Consider the following 26336-nt stretch of genomic DNA (forward strand, 5'->3'; position numbering starts at 1 on the left):
TAAGGATTCACTTGATAGTTGCCTTGGTTCTGATCCTGGGCTTGCATTGATATCGTCTTGTACCGATCTTGGTACAACTCATATCAACATTTTTCATACAATATGAAATACGTAAATCACCTTTCTGCGTATGCATAAAGGATTCTATTTACGCATTATTTCTTTGGGAGTCAATGGGTACGTTCCCTTTGAGAAGAGCTACATCCTAGTCTCACTAGAGTTGTTCTTCTTATTGAAGTTTATCATCATATGAGAAACTTCCTAGCATCTTTTGTCTATTATTAGGGATTGATATAATCCAATTATATCTTGAAATCTATCATTGTAGATTTCCATCCCATGTATATAGACTATGTCTCCTATATCCATTCTATCTTTATAGAAAGTTTAAAGTCATAACTTTAATGAAGAAGTATTCTTTTCATTTCCAAAATTAATATATCATATATGTGTATATATATATTCAAATTTAGGAACATAATTAACTCCCACTAATCTTTTGTAAACCTAGTAAACAAAAGATACATTTACATCTTTATGAGAAATCAAACGATTTGATCTTTTCTCTCATAAGACGCTTATAGCTCCCACTAGCTTGCTAAGATTCATGATGGATGGATCTCTACAACTTACATGTCTTGTGATTCATAGTTTTAGACATATATTATCAAGACTATCTTAATAATGGTTTCGGAAACCCATATTATGGCCAAACATTGAATCACCATTTAGTTGTAGCTAGCAATCTTCGAATTAATTGAAACCAAGACTACGTTAAAGATGGTTTCTTCAAAGTCAACCAATCTCTTTGATTGTAGTCACTTTAAGCTACCAATTAGCTATAAAGGTTTCATTATTTCGGGTCAAATGGTACTTTACCATTTCCTTGAGTATATGTCGTATATACACTCAATGTAGTCATAAGGATTTTCATTCTTATTTCTTTCGAATTAAGAGGAGTAACTCTATGACATAATCATAAAGATCAAACCATTCAACTGAGATAGTTTATAAATCCTTCTCGACTACCTTGAAGCTTGTGGTATAGGAACTAGGTTGTTATATTTGTTGATCACTATCTTGTCTCTCAAAGAACCCATTCTTTGAGTTCTATCCCTTGTTCATTTGCTCTATCTTAGGCAAATCCTAGTGTAGGATTACAATGAATTACCCAACAAACAACATTCGTTCGTTGGTTTATAGAAGTGATATCCAAATGTTAATTTAAGGATACCCACAAGATAATTCTTTAAACAAATATTGCTTATTAGCACACAACCCCAAATCTTTACATGATTAAGATTTGTCTTTCTTTCCAACTACATCCTATGGAGTCATGAAAATTTTGGAAGATCTTCTAATTGACAATCATATTGTCTTAGAAGTGTATATCTTATCTATGGGTAATTGATAACATCCAACGAACTAAATCTTATTTGAGTTCGTTCTTCTCTTAATGGAGAAATCCATTATCTTATGATGCTTCTTTCCTTGATATCTTTCAAGGAAACTGTTCTAAAGTGTTACCTTTCCTTGGATCAAATCTAAGGAGGTAAATACTTTAGACGTCTTACTCATCAACTTACATTTCTTGAATTCTTTGAAACCTTTTGCAAAGTATTCGAACCTGTGTTTATTCAAAATAAATGATAGTCCAACCGAGAGCGATCTTCGGTGAATGTCATACAACATGAGTAGTATTATGTTGTGGACAAGTGCCACTAACATCTAAGTGAATTAACCTCAACAACTTTGTGATTCTTTCTTCCTTTCCAAAAGAATAAAGATTTAAACATTTTGCCTCTATACAATTTTAACAAGAAGGCATTGGATCCGGATCTAACGATCCAAAGCATCCATCTATGACCAACTCGTAATTTATGTTTTAGAGGTATCACAACTCAGTTGGGATTAGTCACTACCTTGCAACCTTTTGGGTTTTAAGCATCGTTATATTCTAAACAGTTAACACTACCATATCATCTCTACTATAGAGATAATCAATTAGATTACAATAATCTAATCATTCATTAATAAAGAACAATGTTTTGTCAAACAAAACATTCATCCATCTCTCATAGTGATGGAATTAAGTTCCTTAAAATTGGAATGTAAAGACAATCTTTGGTTTTTCCAATTTCTTTGGTAGTTCATATGAGGAAGTAAGTATGATTTGCTTTCGCAGAGATCTACATTTGATTCACGTTCCAAATGTGAAGTACTTTCTCTTCTCTCATTAATCTTCTACTTCTTATTAGTCACACTTTTACAACGATTGTAAAACATAGTTACCAATACGGAATCAAGCATTCAAGTAGAAGAACCAACTGTTTTGAACTTTTCAAGAACAATTTACAACACCTTCGAAAGGTGTGTTCTTGACACTTGCAAGACATTTCTTGCAAATACCCCTTCCAATGTCCATCCTTTCATAAAGAAAGTTTGTTCCCTTGGAGTTATTTCCCCTTCTTCATTTGACTTCTCCTTTGACTATAATAGTCATGGTCCCTAAACTCCCACTATCTCTCTTGAAACTTATTTCAATTGTGTTATACACATCAAACGATTTGGAGAGCGTGTGGTTATTGTTCACTATATAGTTTACAATAAACTTAGTGAACCATTTGGATAGGGACACAAAGGTGAAGTCCTTGCCTAGTTTCCGTCTCTAGAAGTGGTTTAACACTTCAACACTCAATGATTCAAAATCATCATAAGTCCATGTTGATGGACTATTTTTTTTTTTTTGTCAACCAACCATTATGTTCTAAACATAATTACAAACTTTCAAGAGTTGTTCAAGGCAACTCTCATTTCTTTATACAACAATTTGTAAGTGAAGAATCATGGCACATAAAGTGTCCATGCCCTTGTGCTTACTTCTGAAGTTCCTTGTTCATGTAACAAAGAAACAAGCACTAATGTTTGTGTTAGCTAAGGGTTGTTCAAAGCAACTCTTATTTCTTCATACAACAATTTGTAATTGAAGAATTATGACATTAAAAGTGTTGTCCTCTTTATGATAGACTTATCTAACATGTTCTTCCAATGATACATTATCAATAGGAAGATTGTGAAGATGAGACTACTTAGGTACATATACAAGCCATAATAGACAATCTATTGGATTGTAGTTTAATATCAAGGGCTTAAAAAAATAATCTTTGCCCTTGATATTAAACTAGATTATATTTGCCCTTGATATTAAACTAGATTAGTTTAACATGTGAAATGTCCGTAAAGTATCATCATATGATTGGTTTTAGGGCACATTTCCAACATTATGAGCATTTCAAGACTCTAGTTGCATTGTGCCCTCAACATCAAATGAAGGAAGAACTTTTGATTCAATATTTCTATGAAGGACTTATTCTAATTGAGAGACAAATGTTAGATGCTTCAGCAGGAGGTTCCTTGGTTGATAAAACACCAGTTGATGCAAAGATCTTAATCGCGAATCAAGCCTTGAATGCACGACAATACGAAGGAGTTGGACAGAGAGACCCCACCACGACAACACCAAGTTAATGAGGTAAGTTCAATGGCCGAAATTCAATCTTAATTGGCTAATCTCACTGTTCTTGTGTCACAGGTTGTTGAAGGATCCAAAATGAAAGGAACAAGTACTTGTGGCGTGTGCTCTATGCAAGGACACCCTTCTAATCAATGCCCTCAATTGATAGAGAATGAGGGATGGGAAAGTGCTAATGTCATTGGTTATCAAGGCCAAAATCAGCCAAAGTATGATCCATACTCCAACACTTATAAGAGATCACCCAACATGAAGTGGAGGGAGTCTCAACAACCTCAACAACAAGGCGGATTTAGACAGCCACCTCCTGGGATATTTCAAAGGCCATTCACACCAATACAATTTCATCCACAATCTACCCAACCAAATTTAGGTTCGTCAATGGATAGCGATAAAATTCTTCAAATACTAACTTCATTGACGCAGGGATTACAAAATCAAGCCACAGAGGTGGGCAAATTGAATAATCAAATGAGGCAAGTGGTGGAATTCATGGGATAGTTTAGAGAACAAGGCAAACTGCCTTGTTTAACCATTGTTAATCCAAATGAAGGATTTGAAACTGCTAAGGCTATCACATTGCGAAGTGGCAATGAGGTTGGAATCAACCCACAAATGTCCAAATCCAGTCAAAAGGAGGATGAAAAGCTGCTGCTCAAGGAGGAAGAAGAAGACAAGGCCACGGCAAGGGTAGAACAACCCTTGTTGTAGCCTCCTAAAGCCTCTAAGTCGTCCAACATAGGTAAATTAGGTCCAAGTTCAAGTACTTCTAACCCTATTCCACCGAATGTTCCTTTCCCTCCCATATTTATGCAATCTAAGAAAGAAGAGAGTGAAAAAGACATTCTGGAGATGTTTAGGAAGATGCAAGTCAATATACCGCTCCTTGATGCAATCAAACAAGTTCAAATACACCAAATTTTTTAAAGAACTTTGCACGACAAGGAAGAGGATTTCGAACAAAGAAGTGGTACGTGTAAGTGAGAGCATTTCAATAGTTTTACAAAGAAAACTGCCCCCTAAATGCAAGGATCCAGGTAGTTTCACAATCCCTTGTGTTATTGGCAATACTAAATTCAAGCATGCTATGTTAGACTTAGGTGAATCCATTAATGTCATGCCCTACTCTATTTATACATCTATGAACCTAGGAGAGCTGAAAAATGATGGAGTTATTATTCAATTAGCCGATCGTTCTAATGCATATCCGAAATGAGTTTTGGAAGATGTTTTGGTGCAAATTAATCATTTAATCTTTCCAGCCGATTTCTATGTGCTTGAGATGGAAGATTCAGCTCATTTCACTTCATTGCCGATCCTACTTGGAAGACCTATCATGAAACCAGCCCGCACCAAGATAGATGTGTTTAAGGGGACGTTGACAATGGAATTTGATGGCGACATTATTGATTTCAATATTTCTGAAGCCATAAGGTATCATTTTGATGATCATTCTTGTTTTTCTATTGATATACTCGATTCATTAGCGCAAGAGATGCCCTGGAAACAACCATTACAAAAGGAATGGGACTCAAATACCAAGGGGCAGAACTTATGCACACTTACGGCAGGAATGAGGATCCCCTTGTCGTGCCCAATTGTGAAAAAGTTGCCGAGATGGTGGCTGCCCTTGAATCATTGCCACAACATGTTGGTAAGCCTTCAAACCCAAATTCAATTCTCGTTTCTACTGATAAGCTGTTACTCTTAGTAATTCAGACACCCTCACTCGAGCTTAAACCATTACCAAATCATTTGAAGTACGTGTTCTTAGGAGACCAAGAGACTTTGCCGGTCATAGTCTCTTCTACACTCACGGCAGGAGAGGAGGAGAAATTGGTTAGGTTATTGAAGGAGTACAAAATGGCCATTGGATGGACCTTGGTCGATATCAAGGGAATAAGTCCTACAACATGCATGCATTGCATACTTTTGGAGAAGGGGGCTAAACCATCTCGAGAGGCTCAATGCCGACTTAACCCTCTAATGATAGAGGTTGTGAAGAAAGAGATTATCAAACTTCTTGATTGTGCAATGATCTACCAAATTTTGGATAGTCGTTGTTTCACCGATTCAAGTTATTCCAAAGAAATCGAGAGTCACTGCGGTGAAGAATGCAGAAAATGAACTTGTGCCCACCCGTATCCAAACAGGTTGAAGAGTTTGCATCGATTATAGGAAGCTCAACGCCACCACAAGAAATGATCACTTCCCCCTGCCATTCATTGATCAAATGCTTGAAAGGTTACCTGGTCATTCGTTTTATTGCTTTCTTGATGGTTTTTCGAGATATAATCAGATTGTTATAGCTCCGGATGATCAAGAAAAGACCACTTTTACTTGTCCATTTGGTACCTTTACTTATCATCGAATGCCATTCGGTTAATGCAATGCACCATCCACATTTCAAAGATGCATGGTAAGTATCTTTTCAGATTTTGTTGAGAAGATTATTGAAGTTTTCATGGATGATTTTAGTGTCTTTGGTGATTCGTTTGATGATTGTTTAGCTAATTGAAGGAAATTTTGTGAAAAACATGTTCATTTGAGCAACATCTATAGCATGCAATTAACAAATTAAAGGCGGAATCATGCTTGCATGCACTCAAAACAAAGCATTACCCATTAAATTCAAAGCCTAGTAGTTAGGTGAACCAAGACTCAACTCAAAACAAAGTGAGTTGAGAAATTATACCTTTGTTGATACCTCTTTGCATAAGCAAAGGATAATCACCCAAGAGATAGGGCCTTCATTCCTTGCTTCTTAGATCCATGGATTTTGATGGAAGAATAGGTTTCTCTAAGTTCTCAAAATTGAGAACCTCTAAGTTTCCACACCAAGGTAAGATGTGAAGAAGAGATGAGTGACCTTGGAGGAGAAAGAGTACTAGCTAATCCCTCCAAGGGTTGCCGGCCTCTTTAGAGAGAAAGGAGAGCTTTGTGTTCTCTCCAATTTCCTCAAAGAAACCCTAAATGAATTTTGGCTATAAAGTCATATTTATACCTTTATTCATTGGAGTGGCAAACTTGTAATTAAAGCAAGTTCACTACCATTCCTCTAAATGGCCGGCCTTAGGGTATTATTGGGCTATTTGGGCTTTTGTGAATCATTTTTCATTAAGTTGTCATACAACTTAAGTCAATGGACTTGACATTCTAAGCCCATTGGGCCTTAAGGTCCAATACTATCCCGAGGTCTTTAACGAACTTATTTGTTTGATTAATTAACATATTAATTAATCCTTGCCATAAATAATTAAACCATTTAATTATTCTTACTCATCTCCGTTGTTTCTTCGATCTCTACCTTACACGGTGTACGATCCATTAGGTTCCTTTTAGCGAGGCAGTGGGCGATTAGAACTCTTTCAAATCGATTGTGAATTGAAACTTACTTTCAATTCTCCCTTTAGTGATTATACACGTTTAGGGCTTCCACAAACCATGAGTGACACCTAGTAGTATGTCATGGTTACCCAAGCTAATCAGAAGAGGTGGAGAACCTATTCAGTTTAGGATTACAATGCAATACGGTCTTTCTCTAATACAATACTCTTGACCACATTGTTTGGTTTGATAGTTTATTCATGTCTACTATCCAATGTGATTCATTTACATATATGATTACTTTGAATGCGATTTGGAACGACTTCCTAAATCTCATTCATACTCTGGCCAGAGATTCTTAATCATATCATAGAGTATTCTCCCTCAAACGGTTTGAAGGTTAGAGATCCCTTGTTGCGAATTCACTTGCCTCCAGGGCTAAGTGGCTTAACCCCAACTATGTCGTGGACACCCGCGAATGGAGTGACTTTGACATAATCCAAGATCAAGGACCTAACCACAAGACAACTATGATGCCTCAGGTCAAAAGACTACTTTGCATTATCCCAACCATGAGTTCTCATGTGACATGAGTATGAGAACTCCTCGTTGATCGTGTTCAGTGGACTCATTCGTTATTGAGCACCTACATGCTTGTCTTGGTGTCAATCACACCAATGACTCGAGACCAGTCACTCTCCATGAGAGATGACACAGCACGTACTGATCTCAACGGACTGTCAATGCCCAATTGGCAATCCTATGATCAGGAACGTTTAGGATATGTATACGAAAGAGAATGGTCTCATGAATCTAACTTCTTTAAATTACATTCTCCTAATTACATATTCCTTAGACTCATCGTTTAAGCATATAACATTTATATGAGACGGCTTAAAACAATAATCTATGCCCTTGATATTAAACTAGATTAGTTTAACATGTGAAATGTCCGTAAAGTATCATCATATGATTGGTTTTAGGGCACATTTCCAACAATCTCCCACTTGCACTAGAGCCAATCAGCTTGGTCATCAGTGATGATACCTCTTCTATAGTTATTTCAAAAATGGCTGAGTAGTAGGCCTAGACAATGGATATCTATATGTTATCCATAGATGCAACCTTGAAAATAACGACGTCACCATTATACATGATTCTCAATCATGTGGTTCAGTCTATCATTTGAGTTCGGATCGTGATGAGACCTTGATTCCCTGGCTTGAGCTATCGCCCCATTAGTGTCGTAGTGTCAGTACACTAGAGACACTTTGTGGTTGGAACCGAATAGAGAGTTCATAAATGAACTTTCCCATCCAAACAACATTGTTGTAAGCTTCTATATGGCAATATATTTTGCATTCACAATGGAACACACCAAAGTCATTACTTTTAATGTTTCCATCCAAATATCTCTTTTAGTCATAATAAAGAGATATCTTATTATCTCTTCATTCATAATGAAGAAACATCCAATGGTGGATTAGATTTATAATCTAATACATTTACGCTTCCATTACGTTACTCTAATTCTTCCTCATTCTTTGAGGAATCTATCCTTTAGTATTTCTTAAATACTTAAGGACTCACTTGACAGTTACCATGGTTCTGATCCTGGGCTTGCATTGATATTGTCTTGTGCCGATCTAGGTACAATTCATATCAATGTTTTTCATACAATATGAAATACGTAAATCACCTTTCTGCGTATGCATAAAGGATTCTATTTATGCATTATATTTCTTTAGGAGTCAAAAGGGTACGTTTGAGAAGAGCTGCCTCCTAGTCTTACTAGAGTTGTTCTTCTGATTGAAGTTTATCATCATATGAGAAACTTCCTAGCATCTTTTGTCTATCATTAGGGATTGATATAATCCAATTATATCTTGAAATCTATTATTGTAGATTTCCATCCCATGTATTTAGACTATGTCTCCCATATCCATTCTATCGTTATAGAATGTTTAAAGTCATAACTTTAACGAAGAAGTATTCTTTTCATTTCCAAAATTAATATATCATATATGTGTATATATATATATAAATATATATTTAAATTTAGGAACATGATTAGCTCCCACTAATCTTTTGTAAACCTAGTAAACAAAAGATTCATTTACATCTTTATGAGAAATCAAACAATTTGATCTTTCTCTCATAAGACGTTTATAGCTCCCACTAGCTTGCTAAGATCCATGATGGATGGATCTCTACAACTTACATGTCTTGTGATTCATAGTTTTAGACATATATATTATCAAGACTATCTTAATAATGGTTTCGGAAACCCATATAATGTCCAAACATTGAATCACCATTTAGTTGTAGCTAGCAATCTTTGAATTAATTGAAACTAAGACTACGTCAAAGATGGTTTCTTCAAAGTCAACCATTCTCTTTGATTGTAGTCACCTTAAGCTACCAATTAGCTATAAAGGTTTCATTATTTCAGGTCAAATGGTACTTTACCATTTCCTTGAGTATATGTCGTATATACACTCAATGTAGTCATAAGGATTTTTCATTCTTATTTCTTTCGAATTAAAAGGTGTAACTCTCTGACATAGTCATAAAGTTCAAACCATTCAACTGAGACAGTTTATAAATCCTTCTCGACTACCTTGGAGCTTGTGGTGTAGGAACTAGGTTGTTATATTTGTTGATTATCATCTTGTCTCTCAAAGAACCCATTCTTTGAGTTCTATCTCTTGTTCATTTGCGCTATCTTAGGCAAATCCTAGTGTAGGATTACAATGAACTACCCAACAAACAACATTTGTTAGTTGGTTTATAGAAGTGATATCCAAATGTTAATTTAAGGATACCCACAAGATAATTTTTAAACAAATATTGCTTATTAGCACACAACCCCAAATCTTAACATGATTAAGATTTGTCTTTCTTTCCAACTACATCTTATGGAGTCATGAAAATTTTGGAAGATCTTCTAATTGACAATCATATTGTCTTAGAAGTATATATCCTATATATGGGTAATCGATAACATCCAACGAACTAAATCTTATTCGAGTTTGTTCTTCTCTTAATGGAGAAATCCATTATCATATGATGCTTCTTTCCTTGATATTTTTAAGGAAACTGTTCTAAAGTGTTATCTTTCCTTGGATCAAATCTAAGGAGGCAAATACTTTAGACGTCTTACTCATCAACTTACATTTCTTGAATTCTTTGAAACCTTTTGCAAAGTATTCGGACTTGTGTTTATTCAAAATAAACTATAGTCCAACCGAGAGCAATCTTCGGTGAATGTCATACAACATGAGTAGTATGATGTTGTGGACAAGTGCCACTAACATCTAAGTGAATTAACCTCAACAACTTTCTGATTCTTTCTTCTTTCCAAAAGAATAAAGATTCGAACATTTCCCCTCTATACAATTTTAATAAGAAGGTATTGGATCCGGATCTAACGATCCAAAGCATCCATCTATGACCAACTCGTAATTTATGTTTTAGAGGTATCACAACTCAGTTGGGATTAGTCACTACCTTGCAACCTTTTGGGTTTTAAGCATCGTTATATTCTAAACAGTTACACTACCATATCATCTTTACTATGGAGACAATCAATTAGATTACAATAATCCAATCATTCATTAATAAAGAACAATGTTTTGTCAAACAAAACATTCATCCATCTCTTATAGTGACGGAATTAAGTTCCTTAAAATTGGAATGTAAAGACAATCTTTGGTTTTTCCAATTTCTTTGGTAGTTCATATGAGGAAGTAAGTATGATTTGCTTTCGCAGAGATCTACACTTGATTCACGTTCCGAATGTGAAGTACTTTCTCTTCTCTCATTAATCTTCTACTTTTTATTAGCCACACTTTTACAACGATTGTAAAACATAGTTACTAATACGGAATCAAGCATTCAAGTAGAAGAACCAACTGTTTTGAACTTTTCAAGAACAATTTACAACACCTTCGAAAGGTGTGTTCTTGACACTTGCAAGACATTTCTTGCAAATACCCCTTCGAATGTCCATCCTTTCATAATGAAGGTTTGTTCCCTTGGAGTTTATTTCGCTTTCTTTATTTGATTTCTCCTTTGACTACAATAGTCATGGTCCCTAAACTCCCACTATCTCTCTTGAAACTTATTTCAATTGTGTTAAACACATCAAACGATTTGGAGAGTGTGTGGTTATTGTTCACTATATAGTTTACAATATACTTAGTGAACCATTTGGATAGGGACACAAACGTGAAGTACTTGCCTAGTTTCCGTTTCTAGAAGTGGTTTAACACTTCAACACTCAATGATTCAAAATCATCATAAGTCCATGTTGATAGACTATTTTTGTCAACCAACCATTATGTTCTAAACATAATTACAAACTTTCAAGAGTTGTTCAAGGCAACTCTCATTTCTTCATACAACAATTTGTAAGTGAAGAATCATGGCACATAAAGTGTCCATGCCCTTGTGCTTTCTTCTTAAGTTCTTTGTTCATTTAACAAATAAACAAGCACTAGTGTTTGCATTAGCTAAGGGTTGTTCAAAGCAACTCTTATTTCTTCATACAACGATTTGTAAGTGAAGAACTATGACATTAAAAGTGTTGTCCTCTTTATGATAGACTTATCTAACATGTTCTTCCAATGATACATTATCAATAGGAAGATTGTGAGGATTAGACTACTTAGGTACATATACAATCCATTTAAGACAATCTTTGGGATTGTGGTACCAAGTCCGGAAACTAAAGCATTCGGCTTTTCTTTGTCAAGTTTTGGATAGCGTTTGCAAGTATATTGGTAAACAAATACATAACGAATATAAATTGATTGATTTTAAGCCGTTTGATTAGGGTCTTTAAATCAAATAGCACCACCCACTATTTTTGGCAAATTTCATATCCCTCATCAGAATTTGAGAGTTTTGGAGGAAAATCTTAGTAGGGTATGGGAGACTCATCATTACCAAGCCCACCTCACAATGATATGATGTTGGCTAACATCAATAATAATGAGAGAGTACACTTACTCATTTGCATCTCTTGCAAGTACCCATCTTATTTGGCCTCTAGAGAATGAAGCCTCACAATGATATGATGTTGGCTCCATTGCACTTAGTTAAGTCATTCCCACCATGCAAGTTCGGGTAGGGGTTCAAGAACAACCTCATAATGATATGATGTTGATCATTCTCATTGCCTACCTTCACAACATCATGTATGCGTATAGGATTCATCCTGAGTGTAAGCACGCACTTTGTACTCCCCCATGATAGGGTGAAGTTGGTGTACGAGTCACAAACGATCGGAGCCTACCACGGTGGAAGGCCACGAAAGAGTGTTCAAAGCACTCTCACGCTTATCAACTTAATAATGGTTTGGTTGAGGGTTTTAGGTCTCATCATATATAAACATACATTTTAATCTTATTAAAACAATTTTGGTCCTATTACAACTATTGGTCCATGTGATTGATTTAGTAGTATATAATACTCCCACTATGCTTGTAAAACGGTTTTTAAAGCAAGAGTATATGGTACTACTAACATAATGTTTGCATTCATTGATGGACTATATAGTTGCCTTAGGGCCTTAGGATGACTATGAACCTTTGATTAGATCCAACACGAGCCTAGTGTTGAATCTCGGTCTAGGGATGGTGATTGATTTTAGTTACGCGTTTAATCATATTAAGGCGTGTTTTTCCTATTGGGCATTGGACCCAACTACTCCAATTTCATGCATATCAAATAAAACAAGAAAAGGAGTACTTCAAAGTAAAGAAGAGCTTATGCTCTTTTACAACATTTGATCAAAACAAATTACTTTAAAGTAAAGAAGAGCTTATGCTCTTTTACAACATTTGATCATATCAAATTACAACCAAAATCTAATCTACACATTCCCATGGTTCAAACAAATTTGAAACGGCCTTTCACATAGCTCAATTATCGTAGGCTTAGGTTCATAATCACCCTTTAATTAATTAACGCTTTAACTAATTAAACTTTGAATGCAACATTGTCATTTGGTTTTTGTATCCATAAAATTGATTTAAATGGAGCTAAATGAAATGAAAATCCAATTCTCATTTAAAGAGACAAAACAATTTTGTTCTCAAACTAATTTGGGCCAAAATGCAATTACCACAACTTTTTGGGCTATATTGCAAAACATAAACTTTTGGGGTCACGTTGTAAAAACACAAAAGTCCACTACTTCATGTAATTACAACTAGAACCCAAAAATTTCAACAAATTGAAAAACTTCATTAAAGGAACAAAACAATTTGTCCTTTAATGATTTTGGGCCTTTACGTAAATACGTAAACTTTTGGGTCAAACTACAAAATACACAAAAGTACCAAAACTTTATGTAATTACATAAAAGCCCCAAAAGTACTCCATTTGAGGGAGTGGCCGGTTTTTAGAGTAATGAAGCCATCAAAATTTTGAAAATTTTTCAACTAAGTCATAAAGCCATGCAAGTGGAAATAGGTTGGTGTGAATAAAGCCATGCAAGTTGTGTGTGTGTAAGAGAAGTACTTCTTACACACCCATCACCATTTCTATCACCTTTCAAAAATTTCATTAAATGTTTTGTTGATAGATAAATCACACCCACCAAGACATAACAAAGACTTTATGAAATAAATCAAAACTTTGAATCAAAACACCAAACCTTTTTGTTCTTGGCTAAAACATCAAGAACAATGAAGAACATCCATGAAAACCCATAAGAGTTCCATGAACATTTTCACTCAATAAAACTCAAATTTTCACTACTCAAAATGGGGTTAACATCCTAGGGTACTTAGGGGTTCCAAAAGTCACCCTAAAACACTTTTTACAAGTCAAACAAGAACCCAAAAATCCACCCTTTGGATTTGGCCGAAAATCCCCAAAAACATGGCACCAAATTTTAGCTCCAAAATTCATGCTCATATGAACTACATCTACAACATTTGAGATGGCAAATTTTCTAACAAAATTTATATTCAAAGAAGCAAGAATAAAACTTGTAACATATTACAACATTTAAATCAAAGACTATGAACTACAAAACCCAAAAGGATTCACCAACTACTAGACCAAGGCTCTAATACCACTTGAAGGAAATTTTGTGAAAAACATGTTCATTTGAGCAACATCTATAGCATGCAATTAACAAATTAAAGGCGGAATCATGCTTGCATGCACTCAAAACAAAACATTACCCATTAAATTCAAAGCCTAGTAGTTAGGTGAACCAAGACTCAACTCAAAACAAAGTGAGTTGAGAAATTATACCTTTGTTGATTCCTCTTTGCATAAGCAAAGGATAATCACCCAAGAGATAGGGCCTTCATTCCTTGCTTCTTAGATCCATGGATTTTGATGGAAGAATAGGTTTCTCCAAGTTCTCAAAATTGAGAACCTCTAAGTCTCCACACCAAGGTAAGATGTGAAGAAGAGATGAGTGACCTTGGAGGAGAAAGATTACTAGCTAATCCCTCCAAGGGTGGCCGGCCTCTTTAGAGAGAAAGGAGAGCTTTGTGTTCTCTCCAATTTCCTCAAAAAAACCCTAAATGAATTTTGGCTATAAAGTCATATTTATACCTTTATTCATTGGAGTGGAAAACTTGTAATTAAAGCAAGTTCACTACCCTTCCTCTAAATGGCCGGCCTTAGGGTATTATTGGGCTATTTGGGCCTTTGTGAATCATTATTCATTAAGTTGTCATACAACTTAAGTCAATGGACATGACGTTCAAAGCCCATTGGGCCTTAAGGTCCAATACTATCCCGAGGTCTTTAACGAACTTATTCGTTTGATTAATTAACATATTAATTAATCCTTGCCATAAATAATTAAACCATTTAATTATTCTTACTCATCTTCGTTGTTTCTTCAATCTCTACCTTACACGGTGTACGATCCATTAGGTTCATTTTAGCGAGGCAGTGGGCGATTAGAACTCTTTCAAATCGATTGTGAATTGAAACTTACTTTCAATTCTCCCTTTAGTGATTATACACGTTTAGGGCTTCCACAAACCATGAGTGACACCTAGCAGTATGTCATGGTTACCCAAGCTAATCAGAAGAGGTGGAGAACCTATTCAGTTTAGGATTACAATGCAATACGGTCTTTCTCTAATACAATACTCTTGACCACATTGTTTGGTTTGATAGTTTATTCATGTCTACTATCCAATGTGATTCATTTACATATATGATTACTTTGAATGTGATTTGGAACGTCTTCCTAAATCTCATTCATACTCTAGCCAAAGATTCTTAATCATATCATAGAGTATTCTAACTCAAACGGTTTGAAGGTTAGAGATCCCTTGTTGCGCATTCACTTGCCTCCATGGCTAAGTGGCTTAACCCCAACTATGCCGTGGACACCCGTGAATGGAGTGACTTTGACATAATCAAAGATCAAGGACCTAACCACAAGACAACTATGATGCCTCAGGTCAAAGGGCTACTTTGCATTATCCCAACCATGAGTTCTCATGTGATATGAGTATGAGAACTCCTCGTTGATCATGTTCAGTGGACTCATTCGTTATTGAGCACCTACATGCTTGTCTTGGTGTCAATCACACCAATGACTCGAGACCAGTCACTCTCCATGAGAGAAGACACAGCACGTACTGATCTTAACGGACTGTCAATGCCCAATTGGCAATCCTATGATCAGGAACGTTTAGGGTATGTATACGAAAGAGAATGGTCTCATGAATCTAACTTCTTTAAATTACATTCTCCTAATTACATATTCCTTGGACTCATCGTTTAAGCATATAACATTTATATGAGACGGCTTAAAACAATAATCTATGCCCTTGATATTAAACTAGATTAGTTTAACATGTGAAATGTCCATAAAGTATCATCATATGATTGGTTTTAGGGCACATTTCCAACACTAATCTCACATTAATCTTGAAACGATGCATCGAAACTAACCTTGTTTTAAATTGGGAAAAATGTCACTTTATGGTAAAACAAGGCATAGTTTTAGGTCACATAGTAATCGAAAATAGATCTTGTACGCTAATTACCCTCTCCCACTTCGGTGAGAGAGGTTCGACCTTTTCTTGGACATGCAGGATTCTATAGACGATTCATCAAAGATTTCTCGAAGATCTCCACACCCCTATGCCGACTCCTACAGAAGGATGTGCCATTTAAGTTCAACGATCAATCACCTCAAAAAGATGCTAACTTCAGCCTCCATCATAGTTCCACCAGATTGGAGTCTACCTTTTAAGCTTATGTGCGATGCCTCAGATTATGCAATATGGGCTGTTTTGGGACAAAGGAAGGACAAGTAGCCGCATGTCATCTATTATGCATCTCGGACCTTGAATGACGCTCAATTGAACTACTCCACGAATGAAAAAGAACTCCTTGTTGTTGTGTTTACTTTAGATAAGTTTCATTCTTATTTACTTGGAACTAAAGTCATCATCTATTCTGATCACGCAGCTTTGAAATATTTACACACAAAAAAATAGGCCAAACCAAGGCTTATTCGCTGGATGCTTCTTCTCCAAGAGTTTGATATCGAAATTCGGGACAAGAAAGGAAGTGAGAACGTGGTGGCTGACCACTTGAGCCGGTTGGTACATGATGAGGAGCCATTACCCATCCCAGAAGCATTCCCAGACAAGCAGTTGCTGTCCATTATGGTAAGTGAGCCATGGTATGCCAATTTAGTAAATTATTTGGTGTCTAAACAAGTTCCAAGCACCCTAAACAAGCACCAATGTGACAAACTTAAAAAGGGTGCACGGTTTTATGTGTGGAATGACCCGTACTTGTGGAAATGTTACCCTAATCAGATTCTTCGTAGGTGTGTGCATGATTTTGAGTTTAATTTAATTTTAACTTTATGTCACACTTATGCATGTAGGGGTCATGTTGGCACTCAAAGAATAGCACTTAAAGTTCTAAAATGTGGATTTTATTGGCCTACTATATTTAAGGATGCTAGAACTTTTTGCATAACCTGTGATCGTTGTCCAAGAACAGGGAATATAGGTCCATGAGACCAAATGCCGCAGGCCCCAATCTATTCTGTCGAAATTTTTTATGTTTGGGGTATCGATTTCATGGGTCTTTTTCATTCATCTCATGGTTTCAATTATATTTTAGTTGTGGTTGATTATGTATCGAAATGGGTGGAAGCAAAAGCCACCCGTACTAATGATTCCAAACTGGTTGCAGATTTTGTCAAAACTAACATATTTGCCTGATTTGGGAATGCCAAGAGTACTTATAAGTGATGAGGGGTTCCCATTTTTGCAATCGAACCACTGAGGTGCTACTCAAGAAGTATAACGTCACGCATAAGGTTTCAACACCTATCATCCTCAAACAAGTGGGCAAGCCGAGGTTTCTAATCGAGAAATCAAGCAGATTTTGGAGAAGACAGTTACGCCAACTCGGAAAGATTGGAGCTTGCATTTGAATGATGCACTGTGGGCGTATCGTACATCCTACAAAACAATAATTGGGATGTCTCCATTTCAGCTCATCTATGGGAAACCGTGCCATCTTCCGGTTGAGTTGGAGCACAAAGCGCATAGGGTAATCAAAACGTTCAATATAGACATAGATACAGCTGACATTCATTTAAAGCTTCAACTAAATGAGCTTGAGGAGATTAGGAACAAGGCTTACGAGAACGCTTATTTTTACAAGGAGAAAACGAAGGCAATCCATGACAAGATGATTTGTAGCAAGACGTTCTCAAACGGGCATAATATGTTACTTTTCAACTCCCGCCTTCGATTATTTCCAGGTAAGTTGCATTCTAAATGGGTTGGTCCTTTTGTTGTTACTAATGTCTTTCCTTATGGTGCAGTCCAAATTCAAAGTTCAAAAACAGGACACGAATTCAAAGTGAATGGACACCTTTTGAAGCCCTACTACGAGAATTTCGAGGAGCATGTCATGGAGAAAATACCCCTCATGTCGTGGACCCTAATAGAGCTTAAAAGAAGGTATCGTCCGGCTGGAAGACGTTAAAGCAAGTGCTTCTTGGGAGGCAACCCATGCGTTCAAATAAAGAAGACCTAGGAATCTCCGGCTCCAAAACCAGATTTGCGTTCCTTAACCCTACTCTTTATTACTTTTACTTTGCCATAATTGTCATGTTTGTTAGTTGTGTTGTTTAATTGCTTGCATGTGAGTTTATGTTTGAAACATTGAGGCCAATGTTTTGTTTAAGTGTGTGTGTGGGGGGGGGGTAAACAAAGTGTTTTTCATGAATGTTCATTGGATTTCATCACCTAGCACTTCTAGAGTTGTTACTTACTATTTTTAAGTGGTTTTATTGTGTTTTATTGTGTTTTAATGTGTTTTGAAAAAATAAAATGGAAAATGTTTTGAAAAACTCAAAAAGAGTCGTTTTTAGAGTCGTTTTCGTGTGTTTGTGTCTTAGGGTACCTTCCAACACAATGATGAGGATTTGGTTTTTAATTGCATGACTGATAAAGAAAATTACAAACATGGATGCAAGTTTGATATGCTCTTTGGTTTATGCTTAGTTGTAATTGACGTTTACTAATTCACATGTAATCACAAAAGAAAAAAATCAATTTTTGTAACATGCTTGAAGGAAGGAACTCAAACTAACGCTACAACCCTGAGAGACTTGAGCCTATACTCTATATGGAGAGTTATGAATCTATGATGTTTTTGTTTTCTAAAGTCGTTGCATGATCTCATTATTTCTTTGCTTGGTTGCTACTTAGAATGCGTTTTCATCATTATAGATCCAAATACTAGAACTGATACCCATTTCATTCAAGGCATGAAATTGAGTGCATAACATATAACAAGATGAAGTTGTTTAGTTAAACCATAGCCAAAAAGCCTTACCCTTTGCATATGATATGTAGGTTTAACCCCGTTGAGCCTTAGTTAGCCTATTTTCTTTGTTAGCCACATTATCCTTACCTAACCTAGAATAGGACTATCCATACCCTTGTTCTTAAAGAATAGTGGAGCATGACTTAGAGGGAATTCCTTTTGATCAAAAAAGAGAAGAGAAAAAAAAAAGTTGAGAAAAGAAAGGAAAAGAGTTGAGAAATAAGTGAGAATGAACTCACAAGTATTGGTTGTTGAAGAAAGGGTCCAAAAGTTTGAATCTGGACCTAAGTGTTGTAAGAATCTTTCCCTTGTGTTTAAAGTTAGCTATTGCATTCAAAAGTTGAATTCTAAGCGTTGATTTCATTACTTTGCTTACTATCGCTTTAAGAACTTTTGTTTATCCTTACCTTTCTTTGTTAGCCAATACCTTAGCCCCGTTACAACCTTTAGACTTCAATCTTGATTGTTGTGTGTTCAAGCGTGTGGAGGCTGGGATTGGTACAAGTGTATGGCATCCCTTGTTCTCGCGTCTAAGTAGTGGCATTTCATTCATGAGATCATATATACATGCATTAATAATTCCAGAAAGTGCCTTCTTTGATTATAACATATGTGAGTGCTAGTCTACATGTTTACATCAATCTTCTCACATATACCTAGTACAGGGAGTGTAGTCAGAAAATCTGTGTGAAAATAGAGAGTATATATGGTGAGGAATTGAATGAATTCTCTAAGGCATGTTACTACATTCAAAACATTGTTTTAATTGATTAAATGTGAGCTAGTGAGTGGTGACTACTATTAAATATGAGCTCGAGGGGGTAAGGATAGCTAAAATCGGTAGGAGTAGTGATTTTTAATATGTCATGTTTCATTGGAAATCCCTGAGGCAAACGTTGGAAGGTTTAGGTTATGTTTTTTTTGTTTTGTTTTGCTCGAGGACTAGCAAAAGCTAAGTGCGGGGGAATTTGATAGGAGCATATTTATGCGACTTTGTTAGCTTGTTGCCTTCCATTTACATTGTTAGTTTCTACTTTTTAGAGTGTTTTAAGCCATTTTCGTGTGTTTGTAGGTTCCAATGGCAAAAGTGGCAAGAAAAGGCAATTTGGAGCATTTTAGAGCAGTTTTGGGCTTAGAATGGATAGCATATGAATGGAGCAAGGTGGATGGATGTTTTTGAAGATCAAAAGAAATGTGCTAAAGAGTTGAAGAAATTAATTCAAGACATATAAGATAAGGAATCAACTAAAGAGAAGGAACATTATTCAAAACCTTATCTTATCTTATCAAAACCTTATCTTATCGTATCAAAACCTTATCTTATCCTAACCTTATCCTAATCCTATTCTACCTAAATTCCAGCTGCAAGGGGGAGTTATTTTAGGACATCTAAAACCTGATTTCTAGAAGGCCTTACCTTCTCCTAAAAAGGTGCCGCATACCTTATCCCTTGTCCTTCTAGGAACCTGCCACAACACCTCCTTTCTAGAAGCCTAGAAATCTGCCGCACCCTAGATCCTTGTCCCTGTTGGTTTGTGTTGTGTAATCCATTTCCAACACAACCTTTGGAGTGCCAAATCCTTCTCCAAAACTACCTTGTGCCGTGTGCCCTTAACCTATAAATACACCACAATGCTGCACCATTTAGCAGCACCACACATAGGAGCCTGAGATCAGAAAAAACACATATATGCTGCAGCTTTGCAAGGAAGGAGAAGAAGAAGCTTGGAGCCGTGCCTGCCATTCAAGACCTTAGGATTGTTGGAGCATTTCTAAGTGTATTTTATCTTTTGTTTTCAATGTTTAATTTTAATTGTCTTTGTTTAATTGCAAACATGAGGAACTAATTTCGTTTTAGCTAGAGGTGGATTCAAAGCCATGAACATATATGTGATATGAATTGATTACATCCAGTTATTATTTCATAAATCGTGAGTGCAATTTACTTAACTGTTTGATTGATAACTTATTATTGTGTGTTGATTAAGGGGGCCCACTTAGTCTGCATGCATGAATTTGATGCTAAAATATAAGGGAGTTTCACCTAATAGTTATAAACTTATATTTACAAGTAGTGGAGGTTGATAGTTACGATCGCGTTAAGTAAATTCCTAGTAGGAGTATCATGCAGTTCATAGGTTCCATGTCAAAGCTTTTGATTTTCACATAACTCAATGATCTTTGATAAGTATCTCTATTATGCAGTTCATGTAGGGAACTTGATAAAAATAATTTGGTTGCGTCGCTGAGTCCAATTCAATGAATTCAGGAAAATCTTATGGTTAATTTGTGTAGTTCACGGTTAACTTGGGTCACTGTCACGCATGGTTTATAGGAAGAATAACTGGATATCGATTTGTATGCATATGTGTCATGTGTGGAAAAGGACCATCTAGCTAGCCTTCCACCTAGGCCTGGCAAATGGGTCATATATGTCGTGTTCGTGTCGTTTTCGTGTAACACCTGTTATCTTAACGGTTGTGTCATGTCACACCCGTTATCTTAACGGGTACTTAACAGGTCAGGTCACTTTATCCAACAGGTAAAGTGACCCAACCCGTTATGTCCCTTTATGAAAAACATTTTTTTTTCTTAAATTTGCACATACCACACGTTGCCACATAAATATTACTTCAAAACATTAAAACACATTTGTCGTTTAAGTACTACATCTACACTCGAAAATAAGAGTCTAATAAAAAAATAATACATACACTACTAATCTATTACAAATATTAAATGTGCAAGGATATGCAAAATGAAAGAGTTTTTGTTTTCAAGGTTGTGAAGTCTTTCTCAAAAGTTTAAACCTCAATTTACAAAATCCTCGATTTACATCAATCATCATGAAATTGTATTGGAACTTTGGCTTGATATCAGCCGATCCAATGGTCATCAATTTTTTAAATTTAATTTAATATATATATATATATAATTATATTATATAATTATTATAGTTTTTAGGGGTATAAAATTGTTAAATTAATATATATAATTATTATAGTTTATTCATACTTTGATTAAGTATAAAATAAGATTTTGTGATATCCACTAGTGTAAATATTTTAAATTGAAGATCGAATTCATTCTTTGTATTCATATAGAGTCAAGGAGTGTAACTGTAAAAAAATCATCAAAATCGGAGTTAAAATAACATTAAATCGTGATTTTTCGTTTTATAACCGTCGAAAAGTTTTGTTCTGTTACTTGATCTCTGAATGTTTGTTTTTTGCAATTTTTAGCATATGCGATCTCGAAGTATATACAAACATATTTGACGGTTGGATCATTGAAACTAGTTTCGTAGAATGCGTGTATCTCATCAAAACAATAGAATTCACTAACACTTAAAAGTTTATTCATACTTTCATTAAGTATAACATAAGATTTTTGGTATCCACTAGTGTAAATATTTTAAATTGAAGATCGAATTCAATCATTGTATTCATATAGGGTCAAGGAGCGTAACTGCAAAAAATCATCAAAATCGGAGTTAAAATAACCATTAAATCATGATTTTTCTTTTTATAACAGTCGAAAAGTTTTGTCCCATTACTTGGTCTCTGAATGTTTGTTTTTTGCAATTTTTGGCGTATGCGATCTCGAAGTATATGCAAACATGTTTGACGGTTGGATCATTGAAACTAGTTTCGTAGAATGAGTATCCCATCAAAACAATAGATTCACTAATACTTAAGAGTTTATTCATACTATCCACTAGTGTAAATATTTTTAATTGAAGATCGAATTCATTCATTGTATTCATATAGGGTCAAAGAGTGTAGTTATAAAAAATCATCAAAATCGAAGTTAAAATAGCCGTTAAATCGTGATTTTTCATTTATAACCCTATAAAAGTTTTGTCCCGTTATTTAATCTCTGAATGTTTGTTTTTTGCAATTTTTGGCGTATGCGATCGAAGTATATACAAACATGTTTGACAGTTGGATCATTGAAACTAGTTTCGTAGAATGAGTATCCCATCAAAACAATAGATTCAGTAATACTTAAGAGTTTATTCATACTTTCATTAAGTATAACATAAGATTTTGTGGTATCCACTAGTGTAAATATTTTAAATTGAAGATCGAATTCATTCATTGTATTCATATAGGATTAAGGAGTGTAGCTATAACAAATAATCAAAATCGGAGTTAAAATAACCGTGAAATCATGATTTTTTGTTTTATAACCATCGAAAAGTTTTGTTCGGTTACTTGATCTCTGAATGTTTGTTTTTTGCGATTTTTTGCTGATACGATCTCGAAGCATATACAAACAAGTTTGACGGTTGGATCGTTGAAATTAGTTTCGTATAATTCGTATCCCATCAAGTTCAATGGTGTATATATATATATACACATTAAGTAGATTTAAATCTATTTATTTTGTACGTATAATTGACCGGTACACAGAGTAGTACATCACGTGTCATTATAAAAATAGTGGGATATGTCATATGTGTGATAAAAAGTTAATAACTTAAAAAAATAAAAAAACATTCTCACCACTTTTATTAATTTTCATTTTTCCCTCTCTTTTTTGTTTCCTTTTTAGCTTTCCTTATCATTTTCATTTTTCCCTCCCTTTCTTTTTCTTCAAAGGGCGGCAGCCTACCCATCTTTCCCTCTCTTTTTTGTTTTCTTTTCAGCTTTTCTTATAATTTTCATTTTCCCTCCCTTTTTCTTCAAAAGGTGCAGTAGAAATGAAATGGAATTATGGAATCAATGGATGCATATTAATTAATAATTATTATAGTTTTTATAAAATTTAATTTAAAATTTAATATACATATATATAATTATTATAGTTAATATTTTGGGGGTATAATTATTATAGTATATAAATTATTATAATTATTATAGTTAATTAAAAAAAATAATATATATATATATATATATATTGTCACAGCCCGTCCCAAATATATATTTATCGACGGCTTGAATTGACGAAAATACCCTTGGATGTTAGTTGTGTAATGTGGTTTAAGTGTAGCTTTGGGTAATATTCTTAAATCCTAATTGTTTGGAACCAATTAGGATTAGCTTATGGTACTTTTTGGTGGTTGACCAATCCTAGGCCACACACACACTCTCTCTTCTCTCTCCCGTACCCTCCCATCTCTCTTGGACTATCACCCTCTCTCTCCTTCGAACTCGTACGGACAAACATCCAAAGCCCTTGAAACTTCACGGATCGAAGCTTTAAAGGTAAGGTTCTTACTCATTGTAACCTCCTAAGTAAATTGATACCCTTGTTTGGACGTGAATGCTTCGAAAACCCGAGAAAACCCTAACCCCGATTTGTGCACTGTTAATGTTGATGCGTAAAATAACTAAACACACAAATTAAACCCTCTTTTTATCAATTGTAGTAAAGTATGTAAGTAGGGATCGTTCTAGGCCGGGGATTAGGAGGGATTGCTAAATCACTTGGAAACTGACTTGAAAACGTAAAAACAAAGTTTAAAACACTAACTAGACTCAAAGAATGCAAAACTATACTTTAAAACACTAAAACAAACCAAAAGACTCAAAACAGCCCCTAAACACTCAAAACTACCTTAAAAACACAATCTGGGCAATTTTGGGACTCTCACACAAACTTGGACAAATTTTGGTTTTCTAATGAACTAAAACACTTAAAAACATAATCTAAGACAAGTTCTAATTAATATGACTCAAAGAAATAAGATGGGGTTGATTTTCGACGAAAATAATTAAATTAAGACAAGAACAAAGTAAACAAATTCTTAGACAAATTTGGGTGAATTAAAACACTCTAACACACAACCAAAACAGAAATTAAACACTTTGAAACAATAAAGTAAAAGGGCGATTTTGGTTTTAATGAATTTGAAAACAAAACAACTTTGTAAAACAAAACAGATTGTAAGTGAATTTGAATGAAACTTATGGATGGAAGATTAGCTAGGAGGTTCTTCTCCACATATGTCACACTTGCATACAAAACGATTTCCAGTTGCTTTTCGATAAGCTATGAATACTCAACGCCCCAAATTAACCGTGAATTGCACTAATTAACCCTCAGTTTTTTCCACAAGTTATTAGGTTGGATGATTGCATACGACAACCCAAAACATTCCCTACAAGTTCCCTACATGAATTGCATAATAAAGATACAAGCAAGAATCATTAAGTTCTATGAAAAACATAAGCATTGACGAGGCACTCGTTACTATGATTTGCATGAAACTTATGCCAAGAGTTTACTTAACGTGATTGTGACTAGCAACCTTCACTACTTGTGAATATAAGTTTATAACGATTAGGTGAAACTCCCTTATATTCTAGCGTCAAATTCATGCATGAAAATTAAGCGTGCACTCTTAACCAACATACACAAATTAGTTTTTATATGAACGGATAAGTAAATTGAATTCACAACTAATGAATCACAACTGGATGTAATCAAATCATATTGCAAGTATGAACATAGTTTCGAATCACCCCCTAACTAAGAGGGGTTTAGTTCCTCATACTCACAAAGCAAAGATACATAAAATTAGACATTAAAATCAAAGGAAAGAAAACACCTAAAATGCTCCAACTTGGTAGCAAGTGCATCCAAGATTCCTCCTTTCCCTATGCTTGCGGCAGATTGGGTTATGGACAGATTTTGGGTAGTTTTATGATGTAGAATGGATGGGGAATGGTATGGAAGGGTTTAGGGTGAGTGTGGAGGAGTGTTTGATGGTTGGAGGGTGGTGGAGAACTAGGCAAAGAGGGTGGAAGAAGGTGGAGTGGCTGTTATGTTTTCTAGGCACTAGAATGGTGTTTTTGGGGTGTTTTGCTTCCTAGGGTGTGTATGGACGAATTTTTGTGATAAAATGATGAATATGGGGGATTGTCCTTTGGCCAAGGGGTGTAAACATGTATTTATAGGCCCCAAAAACCTTAGAAAATCAGGTTAGGTTAAGGATGAAATGCATGGCAATTTGTGTGTGTGGTGTGCAATGGTCCAAGGGTGAAAATGAAGTAATGATGCAAAGTGTGAAGGGTAAAATGGAGTGGTGTTGTAGCTAGGGAGCATGAATGATTGTGTACATTGCATAGAGATGGAAAGGGAGGTGAAATGTGTCAACAAATGGGTCAAAGGTGCAACAACATGTGTTGCACATGGCATTGGATTCCAAATGTGAATGATGGAGCATCAATTGGTGCATGTAATGGATGTAAATTTTGTCTAAAATCTAATGAGTGAAGGGAACAAGAGGTATCAAGCAATTGAGTGTAATAATTAAATGAATTGAAGCATGAAATCAGAAATTATGTAGGGGACAAGAGTGATCAAGCATGGCATGGGAATCCAAAGGGAATTCTATGTGGTTTGCATGGCAAGGAATGCAAGTTGGGGTGACAGATTTTTGGGCTGTTTTCTTCATCTTTTGGACCATAATTCTTCATATTCTTGGCCTCTTTAGTTCTCAAATTCGTCCATCCACTTTGGCCCATGCATTTGCTATCCATTCCAAGCCCCATTTTGCTCCAAAATGCTCCAAAATGCATCTTCTTGCCTACTTTGTCCATAAAATCTGAAAACACACGAAAATGACTTTAAACATTAAAATAACTAAGGAAACACGACATAAATGCACAAG

This window comes from Malus sylvestris, chromosome 3 (assembly GCF_916048215.2).
Source record: "Malus sylvestris chromosome 3, drMalSylv7.2, whole genome shotgun sequence".
In the NCBI taxonomy this organism is placed as follows: domain Eukaryota; kingdom Viridiplantae; phylum Streptophyta; class Magnoliopsida; order Rosales; family Rosaceae; genus Malus; species Malus sylvestris.